This window comes from Lissotriton vulgaris, chromosome 9 (assembly GCF_964263255.1).
Source record: "Lissotriton vulgaris chromosome 9, aLisVul1.2, whole genome shotgun sequence".
NCBI lineage: Eukaryota > Metazoa > Chordata > Amphibia > Caudata > Salamandridae > Lissotriton > Lissotriton vulgaris.
The window spans coordinates 1215025255-1215046248 of record NC_141697.1 but is presented as its reverse complement, the minus strand read 5'-3'; the positions used below and the strand labels follow the sequence as shown (position 1 = coordinate 1215046248).

At 43.8% G+C, this 20994-nt stretch overlaps 1 protein-coding gene across 2 annotated transcripts in view; it reads left to right on the top strand.

The window, feature by feature from the left end:
• Positions 1-20994, top strand: part of LOC147693064 (solute carrier family 26 member 6-like) — a 222609-nt gene that overhangs the window by 47799 nt on the left and 153816 nt on the right. The window lies entirely within an intron of this gene.

Below are 20994 nucleotides of genomic sequence, written 5' to 3'. Positions count from 1 at the left end.
GTGACAGTCTCCAAGCCGCGCAGGGGCCTCCCAGTGCTCCATCCAGCCCCCTGGGGGAATGCGCGGTCCTGAAGAGTCCCTCCCTCCCCTTCGACACCTGCCGGTGGCATGAAAGGCCTGCCCGGCCCAGAGGGCCCCCCACCCTTCTCCCTCCACGCGCCGGGCGGCTGCCGTGCCGGCCTCTCCCGCACACGCCCCGTTCGGGTCACTTTGCTCCAGTGCCCGGCGCAGCCCGTACAGCCACCGAGCTCCACGAGTGACGCGGGACACTTGGCGAAGCTTCACCCCCTGGCTCTGGAGAAAAGGGGTTTGCTGCCGTCCAGCAGCTGTCAGAGCCTCACAACCTGGAGTCGGGGGCTATGGATTAGAGGTGGGCCACCAGCAAATGAGCAGGGAGAGCTGAGCCAAGGGTCGAGCGGGCACGAGCCGAGCCTGAAAACATTTGGCGTGTAAATCGTGCAACAAATCTCATGTGTTGAAAAGTCGCCGACAGTCAAAAGTGTGCATTTCTCTAACGCACCCAGGTGCATTAGTTGAGATCACTGCACTAAAAAGTATTTGTTACAAGTACGTTTTTCATTTCCAACCAACCCCCTCTGCCCCGAAGCCCATACCTCCTCCAGTGAGCCAAGAGGCAAGCGAGCCAGCTGGCTTTTGCACCCCATATGTGGCTTAGATTCATATTATACAAGAAGCAACATTCTAGTTTATTTAACACGTTTTATTGTTTAGGGCACAGATCCTGAACTCACGCATTTGAAGGTGCTCGTATATGTGCTGATGAAGGAAAATAAGGTTTGGTGAAATGACGTACTTGCTTAGGATCACACAGTTTGGTCAAGCAGAGCAGTGGGGATTGAGACTAGGCTTTCCAGCTTCACTAGCTGAGTATCTTTCTCATATCAAAAGTGAATGCTTTGTCTTTAAATCTTGATGTGTGAGGTTAGAGTGGGGGGCGGGGGAGAGGGGTTGGCAGCAGAGGCCACATGTTGCCGTTTTAATAGCACAAACCTATCCGAGGACATAGGAGCCCCTCACAGCACACCCAGACTAAGTGAAATCTTTTTTTAGACACATGTGGATTGAATGATTTACCCAGTTTCAGAGAATGCTGAGTCAAGGCCGGGATTCCAACAGACTCTCCATGTTCAAAGGTCGCAGCTATAGCCACTGGGCCACATCTCCTCCACAAATATTAGCCTTGGTTTGGGCTCGAGGTTCCACGAGAACCTCAAGCTGAGTCCGAGCCAGGCTGAAGCTTTTAGTGACTCACACGCCTCTAACAGCGCACATTCCGAACACGCTGCTATGTAGCTGCTCTCGCGTGTAATAACAAAACGCATAAGATGATGGACGGAATGTTGCACAATGGCAAAACATTCACCCCTAGTCACAGATCTGGGTTTAATCCATGTTATTTTTCTCACCAAGCCACCCCAGTTCAGACATGGCCATATGCAAATCAGTCTGACCCTGTGCCTCATGGGAACAGTCCAGCCCGAACTGCCAAGCCATGTCTTTCCTGGACCGGAATCAAGCATCCTAGGACCAGTTTCTGGCTATCAGCCGTCTTCAGTCCAGGGAAGACATGGCTTGGCAGTTCGAGCTGGACTGTTCCCATGAGGCACAAAGTCAAGGCTGATTTGCATATGGCCATGTCTGAACTGGGGTGGTGTGGAGTGCAAAAAAACGATGGATTTAGGCCCAGATCTCTGTACTGGGGTGAATGTATGACATTGTTCTGCATTCTGTCCATCAACTGTGGTTTTTGCATTTCTCGCGTGTAATAATGCAGAAAATGAGGCTCAGTAAAATAAAATAATTACCTAGGATCACACAGTTTGTCTAGTGGGGAAGCTGGGATTGATGATAGGTTTTCTGGTTTAACATTGTGCAGTTCAGCCACTACAAAGGTATCTTTTTCTCTCAACCATATTCCACCAATAGTATCTGCCATGGTGTGTGAATTTTGAGAACATAGAAGGCTGGGGTCCTAAAACCTCCTGGACTGGACCACTGTAAATACAAGAGAAAAGAGTGTGTCCAGGAGGACTAGTTTGCACACTATAAAGAGAATACCCTAGATCATCAATTCTAGGGTTCTTATTGCTTTATTTCGTTTATTTTAAATTATTTAGATTAGCGCAGCAAAGAAATATTTTTTTCATGTCTTAGAAAAGAAACCTTCCATTTACAGAGCGCCACATTTACAAAAACACATTCATACACAATTTTATATTCCACTTAAAGACAAAAATGACAAGTGAAACAAACTTAGACAATCGTGTGAAATAACATTAACATTGAAAGTACAACACCAGTCCTAGTTTTTACATAAGGCATCAAGCGGACGTTGCATTCTTAACTAGACGTTGTTAATTGTCTTGCCTACACCAGAAGACCGGGGGTTATGTATTCAAACCAATGTTGCCTACACAAGAGGAAAAAATGATTACTACGTTTCTTAAGGCCCAATATATACACAATTCCCCGAGCTCACAAGAGCCAATGCGTTTCGAATCCACCCAATTCACGGATTATCCTCAGGACTTGGACAAGGTTGATATCTTGAAAGTGGAGCGGTGTGCATCCGCCCAGTTCCTCTTCTAAGTGCCTGACGGTTCAATTTGCCATGAGATGTGACGAAAAATCTTTAGTTAGAAATCCCATTTGCCACAGAGACTTTATAAAGTTGTACTGACGGCTTGACTGTAGTCAGTAATTGGCGCCTCACTGCCAGGGGAATCAATTTCACTCCATGAGGCTGCTCAGGCGACACCCGTCCCGATTCCACACTTCTTTAAACTTAGTCTGGATTAAATTGTTTTGGAACATTCTCCACACACCTGATGTCTGCTACAATACCGTCTTTTCTAAGACATGAAAAAAATATTTATTTGCTTCGCTAATCTAAATAATTTAAAATAAGCCAAATAAAGCAATAGGAACCCTAGAATTGATGGTCTAGGGTATTCTCTTTAAAGTGTGCAAACTAGTCCTTCTGGACACACTCTTTTCTCTTGTATGGTACGTGAATTGGCAGCAGCGGCCACATGAAAGCTGGGCTTGGGTTTTAGGCTTGAGGATCACTGGTCCTTTGTGGCACTATTTCTATAAAACTTTAAAAATAATATCTCCAGTTCCCGTTATGCTTGTTTTGTTTGTTATTTTGCATCATTTTGTTTAATAAATTCCACTCTATTTTTTAAATTCCGTTTGGGATTTCTATTGTTTTGCAATTTGACTAAATTGCAGTTTTAGTACTTCATAAATACTTTACACGTTGCTACAAATTAAACCTGTCTGCTCTTTACCATAGATACTGGGGGTTGAGCTCAGGTTAATTTGGTGACTTTGAGGTTGATCCTGATAAGGGTTGTGATTGCTCCTTGAGGCAGATAGTAGCTGACCCAAAACAAGAATCCAATTTCTTACAGTGACGAACAGCCATACTATAGGAACCGAGGCAGAACCCGCCTCTGATGTGGAAGTTGTCCCCAAGAGGTGGGTTATACAAGCATCATCGTCGCAGGAGGTGCTGCTTGTATTTAGAGTCCTGCTTAAAATATTTTTAAAGTCTGCTGCAGTGAAAAAACAAAACTAATGCTTTCAGTATGTAGGATATCCATGAGAGAAACCAATCAATTCATAAAGATGTAAACATATGAATTCCAATGTAAACACCCCAGAGGATGCAGAATGGTGCATCTAATAGCCAACAGCTTGAGGAGAGAGAGTAAAACCCGTCTGGGTGGACCAAAAGCTGATGCTATATATATATTAAATGTTTTAAAGAAATGTTAACAATAGGTCTTTGTAGTCAACAATTCTGGTATACAATGCATGTAAGAGATAAAAAATTGAACGTGAGATGATTCAGTGTATTTATGGGTGTAAAATAGTCCCCCGTACACTGCAATTCAAGCACTCCATAAGAGGTGTAATGGTGCAGGAAACAGCCAATAGGATAAGGTGGAAGTGTGACGCTCCTGGATGGAGCTGAACCCCCTTCTATGTATAGTTGGAATTATTGGTAACAGTAGGTCTTGCAGCTAGCTGTGCTGTCAAGCCAGACCTACAAGGCTGCTAAAGAACAGGTTGTTTTGGGACTGAAAAGGTAAAAATACCACACGTCTTTCTTAGATTGACTAGAAAAAAGAAAGCAAAAGACATTTGAACCACTGCATGAACTTGAATTCTGTCATTTTGATGATTTTCCATTTTCCTTTCACTGGGAGTTGGGGGCCCTGTTGGCACCTCTGGCTGGGCTCTGCTGAAGCCCCACAAAGGCTTCTCTCTTCATAGCTTCATTTCTGTAGGATTTCTTCGCTCTTCTCGTGAAGGCCACAGAACTTTAGAGATAGACTGTAAACCGCAGTAAAAGAAGAAAGGAGGGAGAGAAAGGCACGAACACAGTGACTGAAGAAAAAAGCAGGGATTCAAAAGAATCTAAAGAGGGAGACATTGAGGTGGGAAGTCGAGGCACACAAGCCAGCATTTATGTGGGAGACTCCACAGTTTATTTAAAGCCATCTTTTTTTCTACCTGTCGTCTGAAATCGCTTCTGCTTCAATACAAGTCAATAGGGAAAATGCATCCCCCCGGTATATTCATATTATTTTTCTTTTCCTCCAAATCTCCCACTTTCCTGTTGCGAAATGCTGGCATGTATGGATTGGACAGTGGAAGAAAGAGGCAGTAGGTGGAATCCGTACTAGAAACCTTTGGTATTCATCAGTTTTGGTATTTGGCAGTGGCGGTGCGTCCATTGGGGGGGTTGCCCCACAAGTTCAAGTTCAGGTTAAAGTTCAGAAATTTGTATAACGCACTACTCACCCAGAGGGTCTCAAGGCGCTTGGGGGAGGGTGTGTGCATTACTCATCGAATAGCCAGGTTTTTAGCTGCTTTCTGAAGGAAAGGTGGTTCTGTGCCCGCGCCCGCAGCTCCCTCGGAGTCTCTGAACTTAAGTAAACTCTCAGAGGGAGAACGGAGTATGATGTCAGTAAGCATGATGTCGGACCGCCCACCCCCTTCAGAGTCTGAAGGGAGTGGGCGGTCTGACGTCATGTTGACTGACATGCATTGTCAGACCAGGCATGCAGCATTGAGCACAAGTGCGCATGGCTGGAGAAGGTCAGCAAATTTTTCTGACCAGCCCAGTCATGCGCACTAGTGTCTGCTCAGGCGGGTGGCTGTGCATTAGGAGACCGAGGGTTGAGCAAAGGCTCAAACCTCGTTCTCCTAATGGGCAGGCGGGCGGACAGCAGCCCTGCCCTGCTAAGCCAATCCATCCTGGCGCTGCTGGAGCAGCGTTAGGATTGGCTGAGAGCGAGGGGTTGCCAGCAGTGACGCAGCTATTCCAGTGTAGGTGCCAACGGGACCCCGGAGCAGAGGCGGCGCGGACCTGGTCAGGTAAGTTTTTTTTATTTTATTTAAATCCGCTATATTATCAATTTATAGAGGCCAGGTGATGACTTTTTGTCTCCATGCATTTATTGGCACCAGTGGGCGGTCAAGTGGGGAGTGAGGGGTACACACGCACAGGTGGTGCCAGTGCCACAAAAGCAACATGCTGCAGATTTCCGGAGTTTCTCCTTGTGTCGTGGACGTCCATTCTTTTATCTTGAGGTCAGCAGAAAAGTTGGAGAGGCCCGAGGTATGTTTGAGAGTGTGGGGGAAGGTAAATTGAGTATTTGTGGAGTGAGGAACTGAAGGAATTAACAGCCGTGCCTCGTATTAAGCTGAAATTATCTGGGGATTTAGAGTAGTTGGGCTTTTGTGATCCTCCGTACCTGACAATGGCCTTTTGTGTGTTATGATCAAAAAGGTTTAACTTTTGACCTTCTGACAGTGTTCTTAACCTTCTTTAAATATGTTTGTATAAATGGCCCAAAGCTAAATTAATAATTTCAATGATCAAGCCATGCACTGCCTGATGCGTCAGTGTTGTAGTCGAGCGCGTAGCAGGCGGTACCATTGAGCGGGAATTGTGCGAGCTGCTCAGGTTCGGCGCCTCTCTGTGTACACAAGATGGTGTTTACAAATAAGCTTCGAGCACTGACAGTTGGCCCATGTCAAGTTTGCATAGCTCGCCCACATCTGTTTTTCTCGATGCATCCTGGTACTTGTAGTTTTGTTTATCATGCATCTTAAATCCCCTGATGCTATTATAAATTCATAGTCTATAACTGAAGAGAGATTCCATTTACAGAAAGTCCGGTTTGCATTTGCTTGACGCTTGTGGCTCAAGGAGACGGTCCTTCTAATAATGCCTTCCCACTTGACCAATGTGTGTGATCTTGGACAAAATACTTTTCCTGATCTACAGATCCCAAGCCTGGTTAAATCGGAAGTGGTTGGAAATGAGCTAAAAACTAGTAATACGTGCTGTGGAAATGACTAACCATGACATGGAGTCACTTGGGAGCTCCGTGGGCAACATCTGCAGGAATTCCTAGTTTTTTAGTCGGCATCCCTCTGCATGTTTGGGCCTGTCAGCCCTATAGGCAGACATACCTAGAGAGGTACGTCTCTTAGCTTCCTTAATGCAGTTGCTGGTGGCTAGGAGGTCAGTACCCAACAAGGGTGCCCCACACAAGATGGGGATACATTGAAGGACGCCATGAACATGCTCTGCTGTGCAAGGCAGGCCCATGTGCTGCACCTGTGCAAGGCCCGTGTGTGCTGGTACATGAGTATCCAAATGCAGTGTGAGGACATGATGTGATTGTGCTGCCGAACAGCGAGATATATCAGCCTCACTTCAGCCCAACCAAGAAAATGTGTCTTCGCTGCCTGTGGGGCAGTGTGCAGTGTTTACTTTTTCTGTTCTAGTTTAGGGTCAGAGGAATCGTGGTATGTGGTGCATGTATGGTATTGGCCTGTTAGCTGTTCTCTGGCCTAAGACTGCCACAAAGAAGGCTTTTTAGAGCTGTGGGCTGACTAGTGCCACATGGAATTCGGCTGCACTTGGACGTAAATGCTCGGCAGCTCGGTGTGTAGACGCAACGTTGTTTGGTCTTGAGGGTTCTGGCCCTGTTTAGTTAGTTATGCAGTATAAAATGCTTGGGAGATGGTTTGGGTTGTTAGTGACAGGAAAATAAGAGCGAATGGCTCGCCATCTGCCTATGTTAAACAGACATAGATCACACATATCTGTGCTGATGAGAGAGTGGCATGCTGCCAGACGGTTTTGCTTTGGCGTAGTGGACGTTGCAGTTCGTGGCTGTCGGGGACTGATTGATTTGGCAGGGTGTGCTGCGGGTATGAAGGGGCTATGATCAAAAACGGGCCACAGAGGAGTTTGTTACTGAGAAATGTGCTGGCAAAGGATGCAGGTCATAATTCACCCATCGATCACTGCTTTTGTGTATCGCCACAAAAGATGCAAAAAAGACCTAGCTGCCAAGGGTTCACATAGTTTATGTATGACTTTTTCGTGGTTTCAGTGTACTGTTTATTCAAGTTTGGTGCCAGGCTGCAGCAACAATTCTAGCTGGCTAGAGACTCTAATTAAAGCAAAAGGGTCAAGTCGGTGTGGCAGGAGGCAGGATGTTTTCATTTCAAATTCCTGCCAGCACAGGCCCCCATGACTTGCCGCTGTCGCCTGGGCGGTGCATGCCCGCCAGAATTAAATAAATTAAGGACAAGTTGTGTCCTCCTCACCTCTTCCAATTCCTGGGGGTTATGTCCACTCACGGTGAGAACAGCCACTGAGTCTGATGTCTCAAAGCAAGCTGACAAGTTTTCAGTTTGCCTGTGTGACATTTCCAACTTTTCATCATGATTGTGTGGTATTTTAAGGCTTTTTTGCGACAATTTGGATACTAATAGAGCACGAGACAAGCAAATAAGCGGTGTACATGTTATGACATAAATGTCCACATTTGTCCCCTTTTGTGTAATCCAATATTTAGAAACGATCTTTACACTCATGCACTGTCTCGGAAGTGCCTGCACTAGGTCCCTACTCTACTAACCTGAATCCACAGGGCTCATGCCTAAAATGCCAGGTATGGCAAAGGTGCCAGTTACATAAGACAGATACACTTATAACCTATATGATGGACTAAAAACTTTCCAAGTCTCTCCTTCCACCACTGGCACAATAGTGCTTACGGCTGTTTACATACCGTTTCTCTTAAAGCACCGCCCTCCGTGAATTGCGATCAACCATTGGAAAGGGTACAGCCAAAGCAGTCTTGCTTAGTACCCTAGCCCTCTTCAGGAGTCAGACTTGCTTGGTAACCCAGAAATTCTCTGAAATAATGTATGTTTTCTTTTATTAATGCCTAGAACTGAATTTTTAGTCCATTTATCACAGAAATAGTGCTGAAAAGCGCACCAAAAAGATGGCAATTGAAGAAAAAAAATTCTTCACAGGGGATAACCCCCCCCCAAACCCCCTTATTGCCGTCGGGCTCGCTTGCAAACGTTTATTCGTTCTGCATACGCGCCCCACCAGTTTCAAATTCCACCAGCTGCCCCTGGTATTTGGCAGCGCTAGAGCTGGGCTCTGAAGAAAACGTTTAGCCCTTGCACCTATTCTTTTACAAATTAAGCACTAGGTATCACATGTGGCCGTCGCCAGTCTGACTCGTGTTGATTGGCATGGTTTTGGCTGCAGTTTGACAGGAGGCCAGGAGCATGCCGTGTGGCTACTTACCAGTTTGAGTGGTGTCTGTGACTGCTCACTTGTTTTAATACTATGGGTGTTGACACGAGGCTGCATGCATGTTTATTTACTTGTGGTCAGTGGTGTTGTGTGTGGATATTTGTTAGTTTTTATGGCACATGATCAGTGGGGTGTCATGTGTTGGCTTGATGTGCGGTTAGAAGAGAGTTGTGTGGCTGCTTGCCAGTGAATTGGCGTCTGGCCAGAATATGGTGTGTGACTGTTCTTCCATTTATTGTCACGTGGTTTGTTGTGTGGTCAGTAGATGCCTGCCAATGTGACGTGGTCAGTGGTATGGCATATGTCTTCTCAATATATATATATATATATTATATTATATTATAATGTCTTCTATAGCGCCAAGACGCCTCAGCAATAGAGCGCTTTAAAAATATTTCATTCAGTCAGTCAGTCTCACCACTGTATTTATTTAAAAGCGTTTATTTTAAGAGTTTTATATAAAGCGCTGGCAAGTCCCCAAAGGCAGTTTTGGATAATATAAGTTTCAAAATAAAGTCTTTTTAAGTCAAATGAAAGCATTTCATGCAGAGGAACAAACAAACAATGGTCAGCTCGGTGAAGAGATTCCAGTTGAGCTTTAAGTTGTGTGCTAGGCGTTAGAGCGCGAGGGGTTAAGGTGCTGATTGAGGAGAAGATCTTTTAGTTGTCTTTTGAAGGTCATGAAAGAGTGGTTCATCCTGATATTTACTGGAAGGGAGTTCCAGATTTTGGGAGCATTGCCCGAGAAAGCGTGTGTATTTTAGGGATTTTTGTTTTTGATTTTTGGTGGGGATGAGAAGCAAAGTGTTGGAGCTCCGTGTATTTCCCGTCTGTCCTGCCTTTGTGAGTTTGGTCGAAAGATAAGCTGGTTTTCTTGTGTGAAAGACTTTGTGAGGGAGACAGGCAGTTTTGAAGCACCAACAGTTTTCAATGTGGAGCTAGTTTGGATTTTTCCAAGAGGGGGTGATGTGATTGCGATTTTTGACTGCAGTGATCAGCCTTGCTGCTGCTTTTAGTGTGGCTCTGAAGGGCGCTATGTGCGACTTCGCGATGCCAGTGAGGGTGGTGTTCCCGGAGTCTAGTCTTGATCGAACTGTAGCTTGCATGGCAGTTTTTAAATCATTCAGGGGAGGAAGGGCTTGATTTTATGTAGGAATTTTAGGTTGTAGAATGCACTCTTCATTGTATTCTTTATGTGTGGGTTCATGCTCAGACTTTGGTCCAGGGCGATCCCCAGGGATTTGACGGAATTAGCCAAAGTCAATTTGCAGTTAAAAGCATCAATTTTATTTATCCACTCTTGGATCTGGGTGGTCTGTCCATTGTTTGATAGGAGGAGGATTTCTGTCTTGTCTTGGTTGAGTTTCAGGTGGTTGTGTGACAGCTAGTTTTGGACTTTTATGAGAGTAGTATTCAGCCCTCTAGCAATATTTCTAAGTAGAGCTGGGTGTCGTTTGCATAAAGGCGGTATGGGATGTTAGCTTGTTTGAGTATGGTGGTGAGGGGTTCCATGTCGATATTGAAGAGTGATGATGAAAGCACTGAATCTTTGGGGACACCCCGGGTTATTGTGGAAGTATGTGAGGTTGAGTTGTTTATTTTTATGTGTTGGGAGCGGTTATGTAGATGTGAGGTGAACCCTTTCAAAACCAAGCCGTCTGCTCCGATCTGTTTTATGGAGGGATTCTAAAAGCAGCTTGTGGTCGATCATGTCAGAGGCCGCTGATAAGTCTAGGAGGATGAGTAAGCAGCATCTATCAGCATCCAGTGACTTGCGTATGCCATCTGCTATATTCAGTAGAGTTGTTTTTGTTCTGCATCCATTGCTGAAACCCAAATGGAATGAGTCGAGAAGATTGTTGGAGTCACTGTGCTGGTTGAGTTGGGATGGAACGCATTTCTCAAGAATTTTTGCCAAGAATGGAAGGTTAGAGATGGGCCTGAAGTGGTTGAGATCATACGGGTCAGCCACTGCTTTTTTTAGCATGGGGGTGGCTTGACCTAGTTTGAGGTAGTCGGGCAGAACTCCATTGCTCAGGGAGCTGTTTATTATCTCAATCCAGCCAGGGCGTAGGGTGTGGTTTAGACTTTTCACCAAGGAGGCTGGCAGAAGGTCTGCTAGGTGGGAGGAGGCTTAGATTTCACATGCATCTTTGAGATCCCCCCCTGAGTTGAATATCTTCAAGCTCCTTGGATTTGTGGGTTATCCTGGGATTTGATTGCATCCTGTGGGCTCAGGGAGGGAGGCTGATACTTGGGATTTCGGCGGGAGGAAAGAGGGAGAGATTTCAGTAGTTGGCTGGGTGTTGATGGTCTAAGGAGAGCTCGATCTTCATGATTTTATTGTTGAAGAATTGTTAGCGATTGTCACAGCGTTCTTTTGAGGCACGAGGATTCTTATTTGCTGGTTTATAGGTTTGCTGTTTAATGATGTTGTAAAGTTCTTTAGGGTGGTATTTTGCTTCATCTAGTGCTCTGGGGAAGAATGTGGCCTTTTCCTTCACAATGTGGTTATTGTATTTCCTGCGTTCCTCTTTGAGCTGTAGAAGATGGATTATGGATGGTTTAGTTCTCCAGAATCTTTCTGCTTCTGAAGTAACCTGGAAGAGATGACTGAAGGTGATTGCTTTGATTACTTGGCTCTTCATTAAATGACACTTTACTGGACTTCAGATGGAGATTACTTGTATTGCTCTCCTGAAGTAACATTGATGAGATGACTGAATTTGATTGCTTTGATTACTTGGCTCTTGATTGGGTTATTAAATGAGATTGTTTAATCTCCATCTTGTCTGTGAGACCGTATGGTGTGTTGGAGGTTCAGATCTGAACATGATTCAATAGGTCGATCGAGGCTTGGAGGCGAGTGTGGGGGTGGGGGGGGGGGGGAGTCCTGGCTCCTATAGTTTTTTACATTCTTGGTCCTTTAATGAGGCTTACTACTACCTGGAGAACCCTTTAACGTGGTGTGAAATCAAGGTCTGACTGGGACAAAAAAGAGGCACGGGCACCAAAATAAAAGTTGCTCCCATTAGAGAACAAGATAGCTCTTACCTCCCCCTCCCCCTCCTCCTGTCCTCTGGGGCTTGGACCAGAGGGTGAAAGGACTGACCGGTGCACAGGTAAAGCTCATGAAAACACTGCTAAGTTAAATAATCAGCAGTATGTACAATGGCCTCATAGGTGTCCCTGTGCCCTGAAGCTCCTGGAGAGGAGATGTCCCTGGTACAATCATTGATAGTGGAGCGCTGGCAGTGACACTGAGCTCAACATGCTAGGGACCGGCCGCTTGGCCAGGTGAGAGATGCTCTGCAAGTTCCTAGGTACCTCACCGTCCCTCAACTGGGGGTTAGCAGACACCGCTCCTGCTGCCTGCACAGCTAAGGCTCAGACTGTCCTGGTCTCTCCACTGGTGACTGTTCCTTTTATTTCAGATCCTCTACCCTACTCGGCTCAGTGTAATTTGCTGCTATTGATAGAAAGACGCTTTAAAGCTGGTCTAGGCTCCCAGAATATTTGCAGGAACCTTGTGTTTCCATATTTGTGATACGTACCCTGGTTTTCATGTGTTTTTGGTGTCAAAGGATCATTCTGCAGCCATGCAGTGTGAAAAAGTTAATCAAATTATTACAGAAGCTTAGAGGTCTAACAGTAAATTAACTAATCAGAGATATATATCTATCTATATCTATACTAATATAATAAAGAGAGAGCCCAAACCTTTGAGGCGGGTAATCTCAGGTACCACAGCACCAATCACAACACCCAATACAGTTTGAAAGGGCAGTTGCAGCAGAAGGACATAGGCTATGCAGACGCATATACATTTAAAAGGTAAAAGAACCGTGCCAGCAAAGTAGTCCCTTGTGGGCGTGTCTGCGTTGTGCTGTGGGCGTGTGCTTGGGGCGTGACAAACACTGGAAGCATGTGGTACGTTCCGCCCTTCATGCCATGTCTCATATCGTGTGCTGTGGGCGTGTGCTGGGGGCATGGGGATGTGCGGGGCGCGGTATTACGGAAAAAAAGCAAGCGTTGTGCCCAATATTTCATTGTTTTTTCTTCCCAGGTTCTGTACATTCCAGCTCCGGGTGTGCTTGTCCCGTGCTCCCAGTGACGTGCACCTGCTTTACTGTATGAAGGTCTGGCATGGCGCTATTCCCAAGGGCTGGAAGGAGTGCAAGCAGGGGCAATTGTGCAGGGAATGTAATCTCGCCTTAACTTCCGGTGACGCCTGAAGCGCACACTGGAGATTTTCCACTTCTGCTGCGCACAGGCCTCGCGCCACGCATATCCGGACACAATGCCCTTCTCCACGGAAATAGCAAGAAAGGGACTATCCCTCCCCCGGGAATATGTGATGATATTCTGCAAACCAACATCCCGCATACCATCACTCTGCAATTTTTATAACGCAGGACTATCACTCCGCAAAGACATCATTTCTAAAACTTTTACAACGCATATGACTTTATCACGCATGCCATTATAATGCAAATGCATGTGTGGTAAAGTCATATACATTATAAAAGTACATTATTAAAACATCAAATATATGTTTGTATATATGTGTAGGTATGCATCAGCTCATCTTTATTCGTTTGACAGCCTGCCAGCAGGATATCGTCAGGAAACAGCATACAACATTGAATGGCAGACACGTTTCAGGGTTGTACCTTTCTTCAGTGGCATTTCAGCACAACTGGAAGGGCTGCAGGAAGTGCACAATTATGTTCCAACACCTGCCCTTGTGGGCGGCACCAACCTTGTGGTGTTCTGGGTGATGTAGTGCACTAGTTTTTAACCCAGTGGTTGTGTTGCTTAACAGTCCCTGGACTGGCTTTCATTACAATGCAAAGGTTCAGGACTGGGCCTGCCCCGCTTTCTGGCTGTCACACTGAGCTCTGGAAGCGGCCACCCCCTTGCAAGGGCGACGGTTCCCCTTCGTTCCAACACGCTGCAGCACCATGTGGGGCCGCCGCTGACCTGCAACAGCGGTGGGCTTCTCCTCACAGCCAGGTATAATAAATATATATATATATATATATATTACCAAGCAAGAAAATAAATACGCCGCACTCTTCTCGGATCTGTTTTCATGCGATTTATTTGAGCTCAAACAAAACTTCCTTCACCTGGTGAAGGAAGTTTTGTGCGGCGTATTTATTTTCTTGCTTGGAAATAAATCACGAGTCCAGTCCTTGACTCGTCGCCTGCACCAGTGACTGGTCGCTCCTCCTAAACAAGGGACGTTTGCTGTATGTATATATATATTATATATATATATATATATATATATATCTATATATATATATCAATCCATCCATCCATCCTACTGGTGGTCCCCAGTGGGTAGATATAGTTAGGACCTAGTTTCCATAGGAAATCCGCAACATTCTATTTGGAATAACTTTGGCGCCGGTCGATGAATACAAGCAAAATTCTCCAAGAAGATAGCCTGCTCCGCTCCTTCCCTGAAAGTTTCTGGGTGATTCGTCAAGCGGGGGCCGAGAAAAAAGGTCCCAAAACGTGTTTTCCCCATGCAATTTTCCGTAGGGATCTTTAAGACGGGCTACAGTCCGAACTGCTGAACGGAATTACACCAAATTTGGCAAAAAGGTAGAGTTTGGTTCGCAGATGACTCTTTTTGTTAAATGGTGTAAATCCGTTCAGTAGTTCCTGAGAAAATAAAATGTAAAATCATAGATGTATCAATGGACAAAGTACCGTCCGAGGATTATACGCTTACCCTCCCGAGCACGAGCTGCATGCTAATTGGCTGTCAACACTCCAAACCAGGAAGTGTTGGCAGCCATCTTGTGCCTCGGTAGAACTGAGGTACAAGAAAACAGAAAAAGAAACACGAAAAACAAGAAAAGGGGACAGGGTAGAAACACCCTGACCCCCTAGGCCTGGTCAGGGGGTCCCACTATGAGCGTTGCAGAGTGTTGTAAAAAGGGGGCGTGGCCTCTGAACACCTCTCTGCAACGCAGCTCCCTGGCGCATACTGGAGGTACCTGGTGGGCTAGTTGGCCGACAGGGGACCTCAGGATTGATGAGGAATTAATTCTCCAACTTAAAACATGCCACAGGGCGTGTTTGCACACGTCACCTTAGGCCCCGCCCCCCTTCCTTCACTATTGAGCAAAATATTCCTGTAAAATCAGACGAACTACGAATTCCAATTTACTCACCTGTTATCACGAGAGACCTCAGTGCTGCATCTTTGAGCCCAGTACGGACCCTGAAAAGTAAATCTAAGCGTACTTACCAATAACTTGTATTTCCTTGCGTAGGATTCTATTGTGTGGTTTTCAGTAGAAAAGTTTCTAAGTGTCTATTTTTGAAACGTACAAATATTCCTCTAAAATCATCCGAACTACGAATTCCGATTTACTCACATGTTATCAGGAGAGAACCCAGTGCTGCATCTTTTAGCCCAGCACTGACCCTGAAAAGTAATTCTAACCGTACTTACCAGTGACTTGTATTTCCTTCAATAGGAATCTATTGTCTGGTTTTCACCAGAAAAGTTTCTAAGCGTATATTTTCACAAACTAAAAATGTTTCTTAAAAATCACCTGCATGACTTAAACCCATTCTTTCAACTGTTTACAGGAGATGCACCAGTGCTGGATCCAGGATCCACAACTGAGTAAGAAAAAGTAATGATAACACTACTTACCTGCTAAGTGAATTTCCTCCCATAGGATAACATTGATGATTCTATGTGAAAACATTTCTAAGTGTCAACTTTTAAAATACAATAATATTCCTTAACAAGCATTTGCAATGCAATAGGTCTCGCATTAGGAAAGTTTGAGCTATTGATATTGTAAATGACAATTTTGTTATTTATGTGTTGGTTTTGAAAATACCGAAATGAATAGCTTTGTCATTTACAATGCCAATAGTTTTTAACTTTTGCAAATGTAACACCTATAGCATTTGTATGCAATATGTGTTGTATTTACGTGACTTAGATGTATTGATATTACAAATAACAATGGCTTTTAATTTTTTTATTGATTAATACTTAAATAAAAGTTATTGTAATTTATAATGGCAATAGCTTAAACTTTTGTAAATAACTTTTGTGAAGATTATGTTCATTGTATTTTATTGTGACGAAAATATTAACATCTTTCTGTGACATTTGTAATACAGCTTGAAACATTGATAGAACATATTTGAACCAGTTGTTGTTGAATGGTTGCACAGATTGATGCTGTGGTGGCGCTGAGTGATGTTGTGGTGGCGACGAGTGATGCTGTGGCATTCAGTGATGCTGTGATAGCGCATAGTGATGTTATGGTGCCCCTCAGTGATGCTGTGGTGGTGCTGATTGATGCTGTGGTGATGCAATAGATAGATAGCGTGAGGGCGATAGATAGATAGTGTGAGGGCGATAGACAGATAGAGGGAGGGCGATAGATAGGGGAGGCCGATAGATAGATAGAGTGAGTGCGATAGACAGAGTGAGGGCGATAGATAATAAAACAGGGTGCATTTATGTTGCATTGAGTAGAGTGTGATTATGTGGCGTGTAATTATGCGGCACTGAGTGCTATTTGGAGTGTATGTTGCATTGAGTGCAGTGTAATTATGTAGCATATAATTATGTGGCACTGAGTGGTATTGTGTGGAGTGTGTGTTGCATTCAGTAGGGTGTAATTATGTGGTGTGTAATTATGTGGCACTGAGTGGTATTTGGAGTGTATGTTGCATTGAGTGCAGTGTAATTATGTTGCATATAACTATGTGGCTCTGAGTGGTATTTGGAGTGTATGTTGCATTGAGTGCTGTGTAATTATGTGGCGTGTAATTATGTGGCACTGATTGGTATTGGGAGTGTATGTTGCATTGAGTGCTGTGTAATTATGTGGCGTGTAATTATGTGGCACTGATTGGTATTTGGAGTGTATGTTGCATTGAGTGCAGTGTAATTATGTGGCGTATAATTATGTGGCACTGAGTGCTATTTGGAGTGTATGTTGCATTGAGTGCAGTGTAATTATGTGACGTGTAATTATGTGGCACTGAGTGGTATTTGGAGTGTATGTTGCATTGAGTGCTGTGTAAATATGTGGCGTGTAATTATGTGGCACTGAGTGTGATTTGGAGTGTATGTTCCATTGAGGGCAGTGTAATTATATGGCGTGTTATTATGTGGCACTGATTGTGATTTGGAGTGTATGTTGCGTTGAGCGCAATGTAATTATGTAGCATATAATTATGTGGCACTGAGTGGTATTTGGAGTGTATGTTCCAATGAGTGCAGTGTAATTATGTGGCACTGAGTGGTAATTGGAGTGTATGTTCCAATGAGTGCAGTGTAATTATGTGGCGTGTAATTATGTGGCACTGAGTGGTATTTGGAGTGTATGTTGCATTGAGTGCAGTGTAATTATGTGGCACTGAGTGGTATTTGGAGTGTATGTGGCATTGATCAGTGTAATTATGTGGCGTGTAATTATGTGGCACTGAGTGGTATTTGGAGTGAATGTTCCATTGCAGAGTGTGTGAGGGTGCAGAGTGTGTGAGGGTGCAGAGTGTGTGAGGGTGCAGAGTGTTTGTGAGGGTGCAGAGTGTTTGTGAGGGTGCAGAGTGTTTGTGAGGGTGCAGAGTGTTTGTGAGGGTGCAGAGTGTGTGTGACAGTGCAGAGTGTGTGTGAGGGTGAGTCTCCTGGGAAAATAAACTATGGGAAAATGAATATTGGGAAACATTACATACGTGCAGGAGTTTTCATGGCAATATGTAATGGCTATATACAAAATAAAGAAACACAGCGGTAAATACCAGCTATAAACAAGACCTACCATATGGGGGAAGTGAGTTTGGCTGGATTTGAAAATGAAATAGACGTCGAACTGTTTGTAGGGAAATATGTGGGCAAGGTCAGGATTCTGCCACTCTGTGTAGCTTGGTCAATGTTCTTGCGAAAGATGGTTTTGCAATCTGTTTTAACTAGAGGGACGGGCCTGGAATGAATAACCTGCGTTCGCAGCCTAGTGTCGCTAAAAGATTCCCTTGCTGAGGACACACTTTACTGCCATCCGCTGCTTGGATCTTTAATAACTGTAAGCAGTTGATTTCACTGACAATTTATATGAGGAATGCAGCAGGACAAATGAAATTAGAGGGTGAGCAGAGGCCTAGCTTTGTTTTGTATGCTCAACCTGTATGGGCAGATTAGCGGGTTGTACAGGCCAGTAAAGCAACCACAGTGGCGGGACCGACTCCAACAAGCAGTAAGTGGGAAAAGGGAGGGGAGGGGTGGCAAATGGTGAGCAATTTCGCGGCCGCTTTGATGTTCAGTGGCCACGTGGCTCACTGAGCAACATCAAAGCGGCCGCGAAAATGCTCCCAAAGCCTGCAGGCGGACAGGTGGTGTGCGAGTGCCCGGCGCACATGCACTGTGTCCAATCTGCAGACTTGGGAGCATTTTTGAGAGCCGTACTATACTCTCGCAGAACAACGCATGCGCGTTTGTTAAGCGAGACCTAAAAATCACTACTGTAACTAAAACACTTTTACTCAACCGTTTACAGGAGATGTCCAAGGATTGAATCTAGGATCCAGTCCTTTGGTTAGAAAAGTAATCCATAAAGTAACTAATTGTATTTAACTAGAAAAACACATTGAGGTCAATGATGCATTGTTTTTGAAATTGTGTTGCCCATTGCAACAACTGTAACTACTGTACTTAAAAGTCTGTTGCCTATTTGCAAAGTATTGAAACTAAAGTAATTCATTCTGAGAAGGTATATTTTGTAATGTAATGTATAATGTAATTACAATGTAATTTAAAAAATAAAATATCTAAAAATAAATAGTTTAAAAAATGTAAATCAGTGTAAAAAAATATATAACAATCAATACATTTAAAAATTATCATTTACAAAACCTTCGGAATTCACTGAAAAAAACATAGGTTTCAGGCCTGATATAGTTAGGAATTGGCATTTAAAAAACCTTTGCAATTCACTGAAAAAACCATGGGATTCAGGCCTGATATAGTTAGGAATTAGCATTTAAAAAACCTTAGAAATTCACTGGAAAAAAAAATAGGTTTTAGGGATGTTGTAGTTAGCTGGACATTTCACGCGTTCAAAACCATTGAAATTCCTCCAATATAGTTAGTTGTACTAACTATATCTCGCGCGCCCGCAATCCACTGCTGATGATGTCACATATTACATCATTCATGACATGGTCAGTGACATCACTGATGACATCCCAAATTACATCACTGATGACATCACTGATGACATCATCCACGTGACAATCAGATACACCTCATCATACACTAGTATAACCTTTCATCACTCAGTGTAAAATACAGAGTATGATATTTGAATCCATTGACGCACCGATACAAGTTTCTAAAAACCCACTCAGTGATTCCTACATGTATACACACATCTAATCACTTACCTACAGATTCACTCATACATGCAGTCAATGATCAATAGAACACTATCAAATATACTTATACACCTAAATCTACATTACACACCAGCACACATCCTATTTACTTATGAAGGTATCCTACTCACTTATGCAAACAATGGATCATACTTACATATTTACTTAGCTATACACTTATACAAACACCACTTCATCTATTCATATAGATAGTAACTTATACTTAGTGTGTTATAAAATCACTATTACAAGTATACAGTTATCCATACAGTCACACATACAATCAGTCTTATGTATACTTATTTATAAACAACAACTGACACATACATTGCCTTTCATTTTTCTACTTTGCTGGACATGTACCATTGAGAGAGAGATTTGCTCATCACCACACCCATAAAGATATTCACTCACCCAAACAACTGTTATAACATGTAGTCTTAAAGTCATTTACCTACTAAATCAACTATTCACACATCTTTGGGCAGTCACACACCTCCCACCGAACCACACACACATTCACCCTCCCATACAAATACTCAGTTAACTAATCAATAACTAATATAGACTTTCAAGTAGCTAGTAACCAACTGGAGAAGTCGTTTACACAACAACTGACAAAGTGATACAGATGTTCACACAGTTTAGTCACTATCCAATATATTTAGTGAGACACTTTAAATTAGTCAAGTAAACAGACAATCAGACTGCTACTAAATCCTCCATCCAGATATTTATATTTATATATCCACTCATTCTTCAATGTAAATTGCTATATATATAATACATATTTAAATAACGAAGCAAACCACAGTCACTGGATGATGTCATCAGTGATGTCACTGACCATGTCATGAATTATGTAATATGTGACATCAGCAGTGGATTGCGGGGGCGCGTGATATAGTTAGTACAACTAACTATATCGGAGGAATTTCAATGGTTTTGTACGAGTGAAATGTCTAGCTAACTATAACACCCCTAAAATGTGTTTTTCAGTGAGAAGGACTTCTATAGCAATGTGTGCTTCTTGAGACCCAAAAAAGTATTTTTGTTTTTAGCCATTTATTTACTTATTTTTGATAGATGAAGCCCTGGCAGCTTCCCCACAAACAAACAGTTTGGTATAAAAAGACCCAAAATGGCTACAAAAGCGAGTATAGGGCGTTAAGCCAATGTCAGTGCACATTGAATTATTTGCTCATCTTCTGTGTTATTTGCTCATCTTCTGTGTTATTTGCTCATCTTCTGTGTGAGTGCTGAATTGTCCTAGAGGAAAATACCTTTTGCAAATCACTCTGCTTCTCGTTTTAAATGAAACAGACACAAGAGGTAGGTAAACAGGATTAGGGGTAGAAAAGACAATGCAGGCCAGCATTTCCACCACCCCACCCTCAGCACTCGGAAATCACATTTACACAAAACCACAAAGTAAGTTGATTCCTGTGCCCAGCTCAACTCTTAAACTGCAGTGGGTGTTTGTGTTCCCCTTCTCTTTGGCATTGGTTGTAGGGTAATCTCTAAGTGTCATTCTTGTTCCCAGGCCCCTCTCCTTGTAAATATCAACACTGTGACGTAGGGCACCCCACTGATGTCCTCGGTCCTGGGCTGGGCACCGGATACCCACAATGCAACGCCCCCTTGTCTGGCCATAGAAAGGAGCTTGTGAACTTGTTTCTGGTGCTCCTAATACACTCTTAGCAGAGTTGACACCAGAAATGACCCTTTCCGTGTTCCGCTCTAAATCAGATGGCAGCGCCAAAGTCCTCCCGGAATTTGTGAAACTTTTGGCAGTTCCAGAAAATGTAACTCCAATCTGGCCCGGCCCTACCACAGTTGGCCCCTATCTGCAGTTTGTGCATATTGAAAGGGGCTCTCAACGCTGAACAGCAGTT